This window comes from Lepidochelys kempii, chromosome 1, assembly GCF_965140285.1.
Source record: "Lepidochelys kempii isolate rLepKem1 chromosome 1, rLepKem1.hap1, whole genome shotgun sequence".
In the NCBI taxonomy this organism is placed as follows: domain Eukaryota; kingdom Metazoa; phylum Chordata; order Testudines; family Cheloniidae; genus Lepidochelys; species Lepidochelys kempii.
In genome coordinates, this window is record NC_136380.1 from 16956106 (window position 1) to 16969736 (window position 13631).

At 43.5% G+C, this 13631-nt stretch overlaps 1 protein-coding gene across 7 annotated transcripts in view; it reads right to left on the reverse strand.

The window, feature by feature from the left end:
* PAK1 (p21 (RAC1) activated kinase 1) overlaps positions 1-13631 on the reverse strand; it is a 121125-nt gene that overhangs the window by 78226 nt on the left and 29268 nt on the right. For 2 of the 7 annotated variants that reach the window (XM_073335313.2, XM_073335317.2), the window contains exon 2: positions 10854-10897. The exons of the other annotated variants lie outside the window; for them this stretch is intronic. The gene's annotated coding sequence lies outside the window, so the exon portion shown is untranslated. The remainder of the gene's footprint in view (positions 1-10853; positions 10898-13631) is intronic. 7 annotated transcript variants of the gene reach the window in all.

The following is a 13631-nucleotide window of genomic DNA, read 5'->3' on the forward strand; positions in this document are numbered from 1 at the left end:
CACCAACTGCAGCTAAGCACAATGTAGCAGGGGCACTGCAGACTTCTACACACAGCCCGGCACCAGTGTCCATTCAAAACGAGTTGGTTGCATCAATCCAATTCCTAGTGGACAATGTCTACCTCACAGAATTACAATAGGGCTGGCACAGTACTCTTCGGATTACAAGGACAAGCAGCTAGTAAGCATGTTTTTACCCTCCATATAGGGTTTCGATATCCGTCACTTCTAAATCCTTCAGAAAATAATGTTGCTTCACCATAGGATGGCTAGATATTTTTTGCTGCTGTTGTTGTTACTAAATTATGGAAAGCATCCTCATTGCATTGGGCCCCAACATCAGCTCCGCATCTAATCTATGTTTGGTCTGGGAAGTGATGACGAGGGCTGGTTTCCCCATTGAATAACAGAAACGGGTTGGTTGTAACAATTTACAAGTAAGAGCGTTTTATTTTGCAACAATTCTCCCTACCAAGCCAGGTGAGCTGCTGCCCGTCGTGAGGATACAATTACCTATCTAGGCAGTAACAGGTGGAGAGAGGCTCCGATTACTCTTACTTTGAGTGACAAAGGCATGTGCATTAGCACACATCCCATCCAGCAGGCAGATCCAGGACCCAGAACTTTCTGCACATTCTGCCCAAGGTTTATCTGTATTCTTGTACAATGGAGCTCTGGTGGGAAGGGCCAGAAACGGAGATTCAAGGATGTCTAATACATCCTGTCCAGTTCAGAATGTAAAGTTATTGCTAGCTACGCTACATATAATGCCTCCTCAAATACAAATGGGACACACTATTTCTGAAAGGGCCCTTCCGTAGCCTAGAGGAGCTTATACGTGTAATTTAACGTGCAAGATTCAAGCAGGAGCTACTTACTCTTGCTGGAGAGTTTCCACAGAAAAATCTAAAAGTAACCCTCTTATCAGGCCATGGGAGGAGTGCTTAGAGGAGGTGATCTACAGACCAAGCACAGTCAGAAATGGAACATAACCTACTAGGTTAGCTAGTCCATTTCGCTGCCAGTGTAGGATTATTCCCCACAGTATGTTCTCCTGAGATTTTTCCAGGGCAAATTCTTCTTTATCTTGGTGTTTTCATACTTCAGGTATTTGCAGTGGTCATCCTGGCCTCCCATTAACCAAGCTGTGCCTATTTGGCACTTTTAATTCTTTTCTTATAAGAATCCTTACAGCTCCCCTAGTAATTTTTGTTGTTTTCCCTGAATTCCCTCCAATGTCCAATATGGTTTTGGTATTATGGAGCCCAAAACTCAAAGCAATATTCAAAACATAGTCTCAACAGAACTGCCTTGGCCTTTTTTTTTTGCCACTCTCCCATGTTTCCAATACACAGCTAATTTATGGTCTACTGTCACTGCTAGGTCACTTAGAGATGGGCCAAAACCAGAAACCCTATACTACTTAACCTTTCAGAAGGGTTTGGCTATCTGAACCTACCCCTATGATTTTGTTCCTGGTCTGATCCCAAGCTGCTTCTAGCTCTGATTCAAATGAGGCTGACTCATGATGAGATTTCAGCCCAAGAATGTTGGCTCCAAAATGCCACCATTTTGATATGAAGTCTCATCAGAACCTATCACTAAATTTTAGAGCCATCCCAACTAAAATCATCTCTCTGTTTCAACCTCTAATCCAATCTCCAAACCTCAGCCTATAAACTAATCTAGATCTGAATCTAAATACTGTCCCCGGGCCCATTGCTTCTCCAGTCTTCTCCCTCCCATTATCTATGTTTTGGATTACTTTCCTCCAGATTTGTTAGCTCTTTTTAAACAACCTAATTTTGCTGTTTTCTGCCCATACTTCTAAACTCTTTAAAAAGACTAGTCAGGCCAGAGCAATAAGAAAAGGGGATCTATACTCCTTTCAATTCAGTTTAATCTGCAAGGCTGTGTCTAAACTAGGAAAATTGGTCATGTTTAAAAACATTTTAACTAAATAGTTTTTAAAACAGACAATTTTTCTGATCTAGGCATGGTGTGTATGTCATTTAAGCATGGTGATAGTCCAGTTCACATCATTAATGTCAGAGTCCAGCAGGGAAAAATGGAAAAAATTACAACCTTGGTATTTCTAATGTAAAAGACAATTATATTAATGTCAAGAACCTAAATGGCACCGAGTATTAAAAAATACAACTAGATGAATTTTATAATAGGATTATTTGTCTGATTTAATTAGTGTGGATTACCTACTAAGAATTATGCCACGTGAGCTAACTTCCTTGTTGCTTTTAGTTGTTAATCAAAAAAAAAATCAACTTTTTTATGGAGAACTGACGAGAACTACATTTTCTTTTGTAAAACAGATTCTTTTTACCTTCATGCACACTATTCTTTCAAATAGGGATAGGAAAATTTTACAGAGAAAGGGTGATTATTTCTTAGTTTCTTTCAGTTACCAATTGATTAGCTGAATTATTAATAGAAAAGAGCCATCTCGTGGAGCTTAAATATTAAACTTCTGTCCTCATCTCACCCTCTTTATATTTTCCCTACTACCCACTTACCATATTTCAGCCAGTTCATCTCATCCCCACTCTTTTTTCCTATTTGCTAAGCACACTGTGCAGGTTTTCTATGGCTAAATAGAGTTCATGGTAATAAACCAGGATCAGACTCAAAAATCTCAGACTGTTACAATTTCAACTACACACAGATCATCTTTAGCTGTCACTAGCATTAGATATCATGCGCCAGACCCTCCCTGATTTCAGTGGAGCTATGCTCCATCAATTGTGGATCTCGCCCCATATCCTTTCGTAGGTTACCACCATGGATAAACAAGCTACCTAATAGAGCAGAGGTCCCCAAACTGGGGTGTGTGCCCCCCTAGGGGGGCGCAGAGGAACATTCAGAGGGGAATGGCTGGGGCCCGAGCTAGCCCCCACATGGGGTGGGAAGGGAGCACCACACAGCTCCACTCCTGCCCTGGGGACCTGGCACCCAGGCTCGGCTGAGGCTCCACTCCCAGTCCCACCCCCACCGTGGACCCAGTCTCAGCCCCCTTACTCCTGTCTGCCCCACCCCCCGCCTGAGCCAGGGCCCTGCTCCAGGGGTGGGGTGCAGACAGGGATAAGGCAGGGCGCGAGGTAAAAAGTTTGGGGACCACTGGAACAGAGTATGATGATACATGGACAAACCCACTTGCCAGGACATTACAAGTGGACTGAAGCAATGAGAAGGGCTGGGCAGAAGGGAATGATTAAATGTTGGGTTAGGGAAGGGAAAGGACAAGTTCAAAACCCAAGTTCACAACAGCACTGAGTTTTGGGCATAGGTGCTGGAACTAGAGGTGCTGGGGGTTGTCAATTTTGGTTGGACATATTCCTGGAGGTTTCATCACATGACAACCTTTAATTCCTGGAGACTCCAGGACAATCCTGGAGGGTTGGCAAACCTAGCCACAACCCATAGCTTGAAGTGGATTCTATTATATACAGCAGTTTGGTTCTATGGCTCTCACCACCCCCACTATAAAAATTGCTCCAGCACCCCTAGTTCTGGGGAGATTCAACATTTGCATAAGACTGATCTTTAGTTAGAAGAAAAAATGAAGGAATGTTTAAGGTGATAAGGAGGAAGGAAGCAGAGAGATTGAGGGAGAGTCTAGCCATGTGGAAGATGACAGAAGGGAAAAGAACAAAAATAAATAAAGGAAGACAGTCATCATTTAAATATCTTAAACATTTTGCAATATAATGCAAAATTAACCCTAAATGGCTGCAGCATTTATGAGCGGGATATCAGAGACAGTGATCAGCAATGTGGCGGGACGCTTATGTGGCCTTGGTGCAGCCTTAAGATTGATAGTTGGCCCCAACTCAAAAGCTGGAGTATTATTTACAAAGTGCCAACCACGCACTACGTGCCTTCCCAACAGTCAAGGATTAAGAGCTTGCCCCTGCTCCAAGATGCTTAAAATCTGAGGCCCTGAGTCAGCAAAACACTTAAGGGCATGCCTAATTTCCACTGGGAGTAAGTGAATCTGACTCCAACAGTACTTAAGCATGCACTTCAGTGTTTTGCTCTACTGAGGCCTAAACAGGAGCAGGGATGGGATTTACCAGAACAGCAAAGAGATGGATCAGTGTAGTGGAGTACACAGCTTGCTAGCTACATGTTTTCTGGGTTTGTTTAGCTCCTATCTAATTTCGTTTACACTGCCAGAGGGACGATGAAAGTTTTATTGTTATTAGAACACATATGCTCAGAAGTACTTTGAGTGGCTAACCTATCTGAAAAACACACGGAACAAAAATGCACAGTATACAATGTAAATTCTTGTTCACTTGTTAAATCAAATGATAGGTATGTGAAGTTTGGGCATAATTCATCAAATAGCTATCCATATTTTGGCACTCCACTAAAAAAAATAAGCCTCAAAAGGACACAGATATTTGCAAAATTATTCATTTGCTACATGTGTGTCATCATGACAACACCACATACTATGTTATAATGCACACTGAAGGAAGATGTAATGAGGCCCTCAAGAGGAGATGATGTTTATTCACATCTTGGGTTTTCATCTCCTAATGGCAACAACCAATTGTATAAAATATGGATAAAAGCAATCAATAGAACAAGACCTCAAGTTTTTTGTGGTGGATGAAATCAGATTCTTTATGCTTCTCTAGAAGCTCCAGGGAGCTGTTTTCCCTTCCCTCTCAAAAGTACACCCTAGTATAGTCTAAGTCTGTGGGATAACAGATGGTGTTAAAAGGAGGGGAGGGAAGCAATTTGCATTTAAACAGTTGAAATAAAAAAGGGTCATGGCACAAAGACCAGCAACATTCACCTGCTGTTTAAATCCTCTGAGAAGCATCCTTAGTTTTTAACATCTGTGCACGCTATATTTACCCTCAGAAGCATGCTCTCCTAAAAAAAGCTACAAGCCCATCTATCACACTGGATTGACACAGTTTCAGTCACTGGAAATGTGACAATATGCAAACTCCACTGTTTAACTAGGAAGCACATGGCTGTTTGATGAATGAGTACAACTGGGTTCTTACCATGAGGCCCTCAATCACAACTACCACTGGAGAAGGACTGCTTTTGGATAGAGTAGCTGGTTCTGGGCAAACAAAAACACTGCATATGGTTCTTCAAATACAACCACCAAGTTTTCCAAGTTGGTGTTGTATCCATATGGCTCTGCATAGGAACCAGTCTACAAAGACAAAATTTACTATGTCAGGACATAGCACTGTAGCGTATATGCTTCCTACATGGACAGAAGTGTTCTTTTCCATCATGTAGCAAATCAACCTCTCCCAAGAGGCGGTAGCTAGGTCATCAGAAGAACTCCTGTGTTGGCCTAGCTGCCACTGGCGGTTAGGGCAATGTAATTACATCACACCGGACAAGAACATTTTCACAGCCCTGAGCAATGCAGCTAGGTCAATCTAATTTTAGGTGAACGCCAGGCCCCAGGTTCTATTCCCAGTTCTGCCATTGACCTGCAGCATCATCTCCAGAAGTAGAGCTCTCCCACCTTAGCTGGAGATAATTTCCTGCCAGGTCAGGTTAACAGTGCACCATTTTAAAGGTTCTTGGCAATGCAAATTTTGCCCAAGAAATCATCTCACGATTTGTCCCATTAGGTTACATCCCACAAACATGAAACTGAGCCTAAAACTAGCTGACAGGGTCCCTTTATTATTGGCACAAGAAAGATGGCATGCTAATACCTTCTGAAATGCAGATCCTGTGTGTTTATTTTGCAGCTATTCAGTTCAACGGCTAAAAAAATATTCTGGAATTTCCAAATTCGTGGGCGTGGCTGTTTCTGATTTTGTTTAAAGGTGTACCATGAAACAAGCCAGTAGAATAGCATGCTGCAAACCTATTCAACAGTCAAACTCAAGCAGCAGTGTTTGTGTCCAACATCAGTAGAACTGCAGCATGTCATCAATAACTATTCAACAATCCCCAGTGTCTCTTTAAAGGTGCTTAGATTCTTTCCTTCCAACTGTCAGCTATTAAAAACAGGATCAAAGAACAGCACTGGAGATGGAAATTGTCTACTAGGACATCTATATCCTGTATCTATCCTTCTGGGAGGACCATTTCCCAGAAAATAAAATTGTTTCTGTAACCAGTTGAGTTTTGAAGGTCTTCAGGAAGAGGGTTTGAAGGTAAGGTAAAGCTCAACTGATGTAAAACCTGCTTGCCCACATTGGAAAATGCTGTGTTAGAACAGGTGACAAATAAGATGTTAAAACATTACTTGCATTCTGTGTAGAAAAAAGACTGTTGCATTTCACGTCACATCAACTGGTTCTGATTTATTCCAGGGCTAACCATAACTAGAGCTGATTGAATATTTTAGTTTTTAGTTTGGTGGCTGAACTTTGGAAAAAAAATATTAGACATTGTTTGACCCAAAACAATTCCTCCTCTCCCCCTTCCCCCATGGTTTTGGTTATTTTTTGGCTTCATTTTTTAAAATAAATCTTGCTAAATTTTAAAACAAATTTCATTTTGAAATGAAAAGTCAAAATGTTTCATTCCACCCTTGGGGTGGGGGGAAGGTCATTTTTCCCCCCTGGAAGAAACCATTTGATCAGTTTGACCCGGAACTATTCCCAAGTTCAGTCAACCCAAAACTGCAGTTTTTGGTGAACTATTCATCCAAAAACTTTTGCCCAGCTCTAACCATGACTAGCCATTTAACTTATTCCTTTCTATGTACTGCATCTTTAAGTTTCCAGTAGTAGCTGTTTGCAGAAGGCTGCCGCCATTTAGCAAAGCAGAGATAATGCAGTACGTTCCAGAGGAGATGCGCTCACACAGCGCTTTCCATAACTGACAATAAAAATTACATAGGCTGGAAATATAGGACTGCACTCTGTGGACAGTATACAGAACAAAAGAATTCAACCTGGATACATGATTCTCCCTGAGCAAGGACTGAAAAACCCACCTGCCCTTGGCAAGTAGGAATCTGCTATGAGATTTTCAAAAGAACCTGAGTTTGGAGCACAAGTCTCCCTGAATTTCTGAAAATTCAACTCATGGAGCTTTGGTATAGATAGTAGAATTGTTAGTGTGTGTTAATCAAGATCCTTAACAGACGTTCTCATTAGGAAACCCTAGGGATGGAATGAATCTTTCATTCATAAAGGAATATATTACTGGTATACAGCTATTCATCTCTTACGGGGCAACCCAAAGCAGCCACAGAAGAATAAATATGGCCACCAGCATCTTGATCCAGGAGAAGCAGCATAGGAAAGAGACGACATAGCTGGGGGACATTCTGATCTACCCCTCTGAACAGGGAGCCAACAGCTACATTCACTTTTCCTGCATGGGCGCGCTGGGTACATACAGACTGTAACAATATTGATACCCAGGAAAGCTCTCCTGCCCCTGGCTTGAGGGCACCTGCCCATGCTCTCTACTCCTAGGTAGTAACTATATGTTTGGCTGTCTAAGATAGATGGCAGTTTTCCTCCAGGGCAACATTCAAACAAACCTGTTTACCCTTGCTCCAACCCTCCTCCTGTGAGGACTAAAGTGACAGGCGGCTGATGTTTTGACTCGTATGAAATGCATTTTAGCGCAGTATCCCCTTAGAGAGCGATTATTCTCCCACTGCAATCACCGATTTCAATGAGCACAGGATTGGGATCTGAGAGCCTGATCCTCAGGTGCACCTTTATCTGGAGTAGCAGGTGCTCCACACATTTCAGGATCAGCCCCTCTTTTGCAAACCAGGTCACAGCCATTTAAGTAATCAATGCAGTGCCTAGGTAACAATATGTAATATTCAACACTGAATCTCCAGCTATCAGAAAAGGTCCTTGGCACAATGATTTAAAAAAAAAGTAGCCAAGGGGAAACTTGACAGTGGATCTTCTGGGGATTGAATTAGGACTCATTTTGGAACAGGGGCATAAGAGGGAATGTAAGCACACTGTTGAAATGACAAGACAGGTTCTGATTTAAATGAAGCAAAAGCATTTCTGCTGAAAATCGCACGGTTATCAAATGCTAAAGAGACTTCCACATAAACACTGGATTAAAGAACTCACATAAAGGCAGGATTATTTTTCCATAAGTAATTTACATTTGAAGAAATAGGCTGAATGAGAAATATACAGTGATATTTTATTTACTCAGAGATCAGATGGACATAATCCAATAGTTGGTCATTGTCACAGAAAGGTATCAAACATATACACCAAAAACTATTATTCTTTGTATTACAGTAGCACCTAGAAGCCCCAAATGAAATCGGGGCCCCACTGGGCTACATACTGAACAAAACGCCTAGTAATAGACAGTCCCTGCCCCAAAGAGCTTGCAATCTAAAAAGGCAAAACTAAAAAGGGGGAAAGGTTACTTTTCCCACGGTCATGCAGCAGAGCCAGGAACAGAAGGCAGGTTTCCTGAATCCCAGTCTGACTCCCTATCCACTGGACCATGTTGCCTCTCAGTGTTTCAGGATCTATATAATACTATGTTTCAGTACCTTCAATGGTGCCTAGCTCTTGAAGTGAATTAAAAGGCAACCTCTGAAAGCTTAGTGCCTGTGATGCTTTATATCATCTCTAGTGCTTCTAGTTTACAGTTTAACAAGAAAGGCTCACTGCTTTCAATGCCCTCACCGCTTCAAACAGAACTTTCTTCTGCACTGGCCAAGAGTGAGGATGTTCAACCCCGTGTGCTCACTTCCAGGAGTCAGTTTAGCAACTTGGCTTCTGAGAAATCTGCAGAGTAGCCCATTGCTGTATTACCTGACACTATTTCTTACAGTCCACACAGACCTAGATCTTTGAAAGCTCCAGATCAGCTGTGTAGCAGAATTTAGCCTCTCTGACCCACAATACTTAAAATTAAGGGCCAGGTTCTGACCCCCTTTGAAAATGCCTTCCAGATGGGTGTGCACACACAATGTAAGATATAAGAGTAGCGTCATCTTTCATCCATATTCTCACCACCAATATCATTTCCCTCCCAACCAGTTCCTGATACAATCCTCTATTTTGGAGATTTTTACGTATCACTGCAGAATCAACAGGAACATACTCACAAGCATACAGACCCTCTGCCAAAACCCAGAATGCATCTGCAGAGTGGCCTCTTCACAGATTTTGTGGGTGTTACTGTCAAGCACCAGGTAGCCAAATTTTGTTCCCTCCCTTATTTCAGGATATTCTATGGCCCCAATAACCCTGGCATATGAGCACTATGATGATGAGCACTGTATAAGAACACCACACTTTTTTTTCTTAATGTATTTATCCTCACAACATCTTCATTGCTATTATCCCATTTTACAGATAGGCAACTGAGGTAGAGAGAGACTTGGCCCTAGTCAAATAGGAAGACTGAGGTGGAGCAGGGAATGGAATGCAGGTCTTCCAAGTCCAAAGACTAGTGCCCTAATCAGGGGACCATCCTTCCTCTCCTGCTCCCCAATGTAGCTAGCACCAAGTTTCTGTATGAAACCTATGATACAGTTCCTATTAGGATTCTTTCCCTTGACTTGGATCAAGCCCTAATCTTGTTTAACACACACACACACACACACACACACACACATAACCAAGCTACCTCTCTAAAAAAGAAATTAAAAAAAAAAGTTTTTAAACTAGTCATCTGTACTAATTTGCAGAAAGCATATCTGAACCTGGATTTCACTTGTTGCACCACCCCTCAGGAAAAATGCAGATAAGGTTTTAATATGGCAATTAGGTACAGAAAGCCTTAAGTACAAAAGCTTGTGTGACAGTAGCACACAGTAATACTGCATATGAAGACTGAGCTTGAGTAGTTTTACCCCTGTTATCTGGAGTTTCTTTCAAATGCATACAGTTCTTCCTCAACATAAGCTTTCAGCCCCAGGAGCTTCCCAAATGAGACCCATCTGGAAGAAAACTTGGCAGTGACAAAGAAGGGAAGAAAAGTTCATCTCTTCTCTCAGACCTACTTTTGTTAGTAGCCGGCAGATGCATCTTTGTATGCTTATGATCTTAAATATCAGCTTGATGATAAGGCTGAATATCCAGAGATGTGAGAGGGTTTCCAAACAACAACTTAGAGGAAAGGCAATCCTATACTTTCGGTTGCATAGAACAAAGGCATCACAAATCCATTCTTGCCCTGTATTCCCCTGGATAGAATTCCACACTGCCTCATATCTTGCATTTACACCTATGCAATGTGGGTGTAACGACCATTTTGCTCTGGTAGAACTGTACATCCATTTTGCACGAGTGTAAGTGACTACACAAGTAGTAGAAAAAGTCAGGCCCTCCATCTCACCTCTCATTTTCTGTCTCTCTTCCCCTCCTTTCCCAGGTCTAATCTCCCAGTAGGATGCAACCACCAGAAGTAAACATGATCACACTTAATCAGGGCCAGTAATGACATGCCAACCAGTAGAGGACAGGATTCTGGAGAATCACATGAAAGACTTGTACATTATCATTCAGATGTTTATTCCATTTTGTCTTAGGTTCTACTCCATATTCTCTGCCCTCTCCTTCCCTCCCCCAATATACACACACTTCCTTTTTGGGATTATATTTTTTAAAGGCAGTTCTTTTCTGAAAAGAATGACTCTGTAGAAATGACAGGTTTCAGAGTAGCAGCTGTGTTAGTCTGTATTCACAAAAAGAAAAGGAGTACTTGTGGCACCTTAGAGACTAACAAATTTATTTGAGCATAAGCTTTCGTGAGCTACAGCTCACTTCATCGGATGCATTCCGATGAAGTGAGCTGTAGCTCACGAAAGCTTATGCTCAAATAAATTTGTTAGTCTCTAAGGTGCCACAAGTACTCCTTTTCTTTTTGTAGAAATGGCACCTTCTTACCTCAGCAAAAGTTTCCAAGTACACTGAGGCTCATCTGCTGGCTCCTTAAAAAAAAAAAAAAGAGGATTTTACTTATTTATTACTCCATACAGCCCGACAGTCAGTACACTTGAAAGAGTGAGCAGGATTGTACTCTTGCTTGTGGATCATCAACAAAATTGTATGCTAAGTTTCAATCAGTTACACTTGTGCAAACCCACTGACGGCAACTGGGTTGCATCAGTGTCACTGAGGGCAGATTTTGTCCTGCAGAATGTCTAGTGCTAGCTATGAACCATGAGAAGGAAAAGACCTCACTTGATACTCCCATCCCCAGGCTGAGCTTGCAAGGCTGGCAGATAGAGAAAGCATCTCTTTAACTGTGAGCAGAGTACATTTGATCTGGAGACACTGAGACAAGCACAGAGCCCTATAAAGCCACTTTTGAGAGTCACTTTTCGAAATTGTACCACCCCAAGACCCCCCCGTTCAGCAAGATATGTCAGCATGTGCCTAACTTCCAGCACATCAGCAGTCGCATTGACTTCACTGAGACTAGTCAAATGATTAAAGTTTGGCACATACTTAAATACCTCGCTGAATCAGGGTCTAACACAGGGGCAGGCAAACTTTTTGGCCTGAGGGCTGCATCAGGTTTTGGAAATTGTATGAAGGGCCAGATAGGGGAGGCTGTGCCTCCCCAAACAGCCAGGCATGGCCTGGCCACTGCCCCTTATTCCCCCCACCCCCGATTCTCGCTCCCTGATGCACCCACCCCCTTGTGACTCCTACCCCGTCCAACCCCCCCGTTCCCTGATGACCCCTGCCCCATCCCCTGATCGCCCCCAGAACCCCCACCCCAACTGCCCCCTGCTGCCCCATCCAACCCCTCCTCTCATTCCTGACTGCCCCGGGACCCCTGCCCCATCCAACCACCCCTTCTCCCTGACTGCCCCCAGAACCACTGCCCCCCGCCGCCCCATCCAGCCCCCCCCCTTTCCTGCTCCCCCCAGGATCCCTGCCCCCATTCAATCCCCCGGTTCCCTGCCCTCTGACCGCCCCAATTCCCCTGCCCTCTATCCAACACCCCCCCCCGCCCCACTCTGCCCCCTTACTGCGCTGCCTGGAGCGCCAGTGGCTGGCGACGTTACAGCTCCACCGCCCGGCTGGAGCCGGCCACGCACCGTACAGCACAGAGCACCGGGTCAGGCCAGGCTCTGCAGCTGCGCTGCCCCAGGAGCTCGCAGCCCCCTGCCCAGAGCATGGCGCCAGCAGCTCAGTGAGCTGAGGCTGCGGGGGAGGAGGAGGAGCAGCAGGGGAGGGGCCAGAAGCTCCAGGGCCGGGCAGGAGGGTCCCGTGGGCCAGATGTGGCTCGCGGGCCTTAGTTTGCCCACCTCTGGTCTAACAAATAACAGGCCTGCCTACCGATTCTTGTAATCTAGGATTTAATCTGGTGCCTTGGAATATATAAATAACTTCATTTAGAAAAGTTATTACTTACAGGGCCTGCTGTAAATCTCACTAGGATTTAATAGGCTAGTTTCTCAGAGATCATTGCAGCTTTTTTAAAAACAACTTTATATCATTAGTTTTAGAAAGAGTAAAAACAAACAGTAACAGCTACATTTATCTGTGCAACAATTGTCAACCTAGTCATCATTGGGGATTGTAACTATGACCTCCAGAACAAAGAGCAGGACCACTACAGCTTGAGCGGAAGGACTAAGCCGTATGGCTCAGTGGCTCTCAACCTTTCCAGACTACTGTACCCCTTTCAGGAGGCTGCTTTGTCATGCATACCCCAAGTTTCACCTGACTTAAAAACTACTTGATTACAAAATCAGACATAAAAATACAAAAAAGTGTCACAGCATACTTTTACTGAAAAATTGCTCACTTTTTCATTTTTACCATATAATTATAAATCAATTGGAATATAAATATTCTACTTACATTTCAGTGTACAGTATATAGAAAAGTATAAACAAGTCATATGAAATTTTAGTTTGTACTGACTTCACTAGTACTTTTAATGTTGCCTGTTGTAAAACTAGGGCAAATATCTAGATGAGTTGATGTAACTCTGGAAGACCTCTGCATACCCCTAGCAGTACACATACCCCTGGTCGAGACCCATGGGTGAAGCAGTCTTGTATCCTCTGTGGATCAGGCTCAGAGGGAAATGCATAACACACTGTACGACAGATTACCTATGCGCATGTGAATAAGATGAACACCGCAGGAGTCTGACGTGGGAGAATCTTTACATACCTAGGGCATGGCTACACTTGTAGATGTAGAGAGCTTTGAGTTAAACCCACCTTCATAGAACGCAGTAGGGAAAGCACTGCAATCTGTTCACACTGACCGCTACAAGCGCACTGGCGTGGCCACATTAGCAGCTCTTGTAATGGCCACAGAGAGCACTGCATTGTGGTAGCTATCCCAACATGCAAGTGGCTGCAACATGCTTTTCAAATGCGGGGGGGGGGGGTTTGGAGTGTGACAGGGAGTGTGTTGTGTGTATGTGGAGGGAGAGGGAGTGGGTTTGGGGGCAGCTGAGAGCATGTCCGCATGCTGTCTTGTAAGTTCAGACAGCAGCAGACCCCCTCTCCCCTCCACCTCTCTCTCTCTCACACAGCATTCCACAGTAATGGCTGCTTTGTCTCGGAGCAGATAAACATGCCGGCTGTCAGAAACGGAGCTTTCAAAGGGCATAGCCGCATTCCTACAGCGAGTTCAAAACAATGAGAAGAGTGGCCACTTGACTTAAGGAGATTATGGGACGTTTCCGGAGGC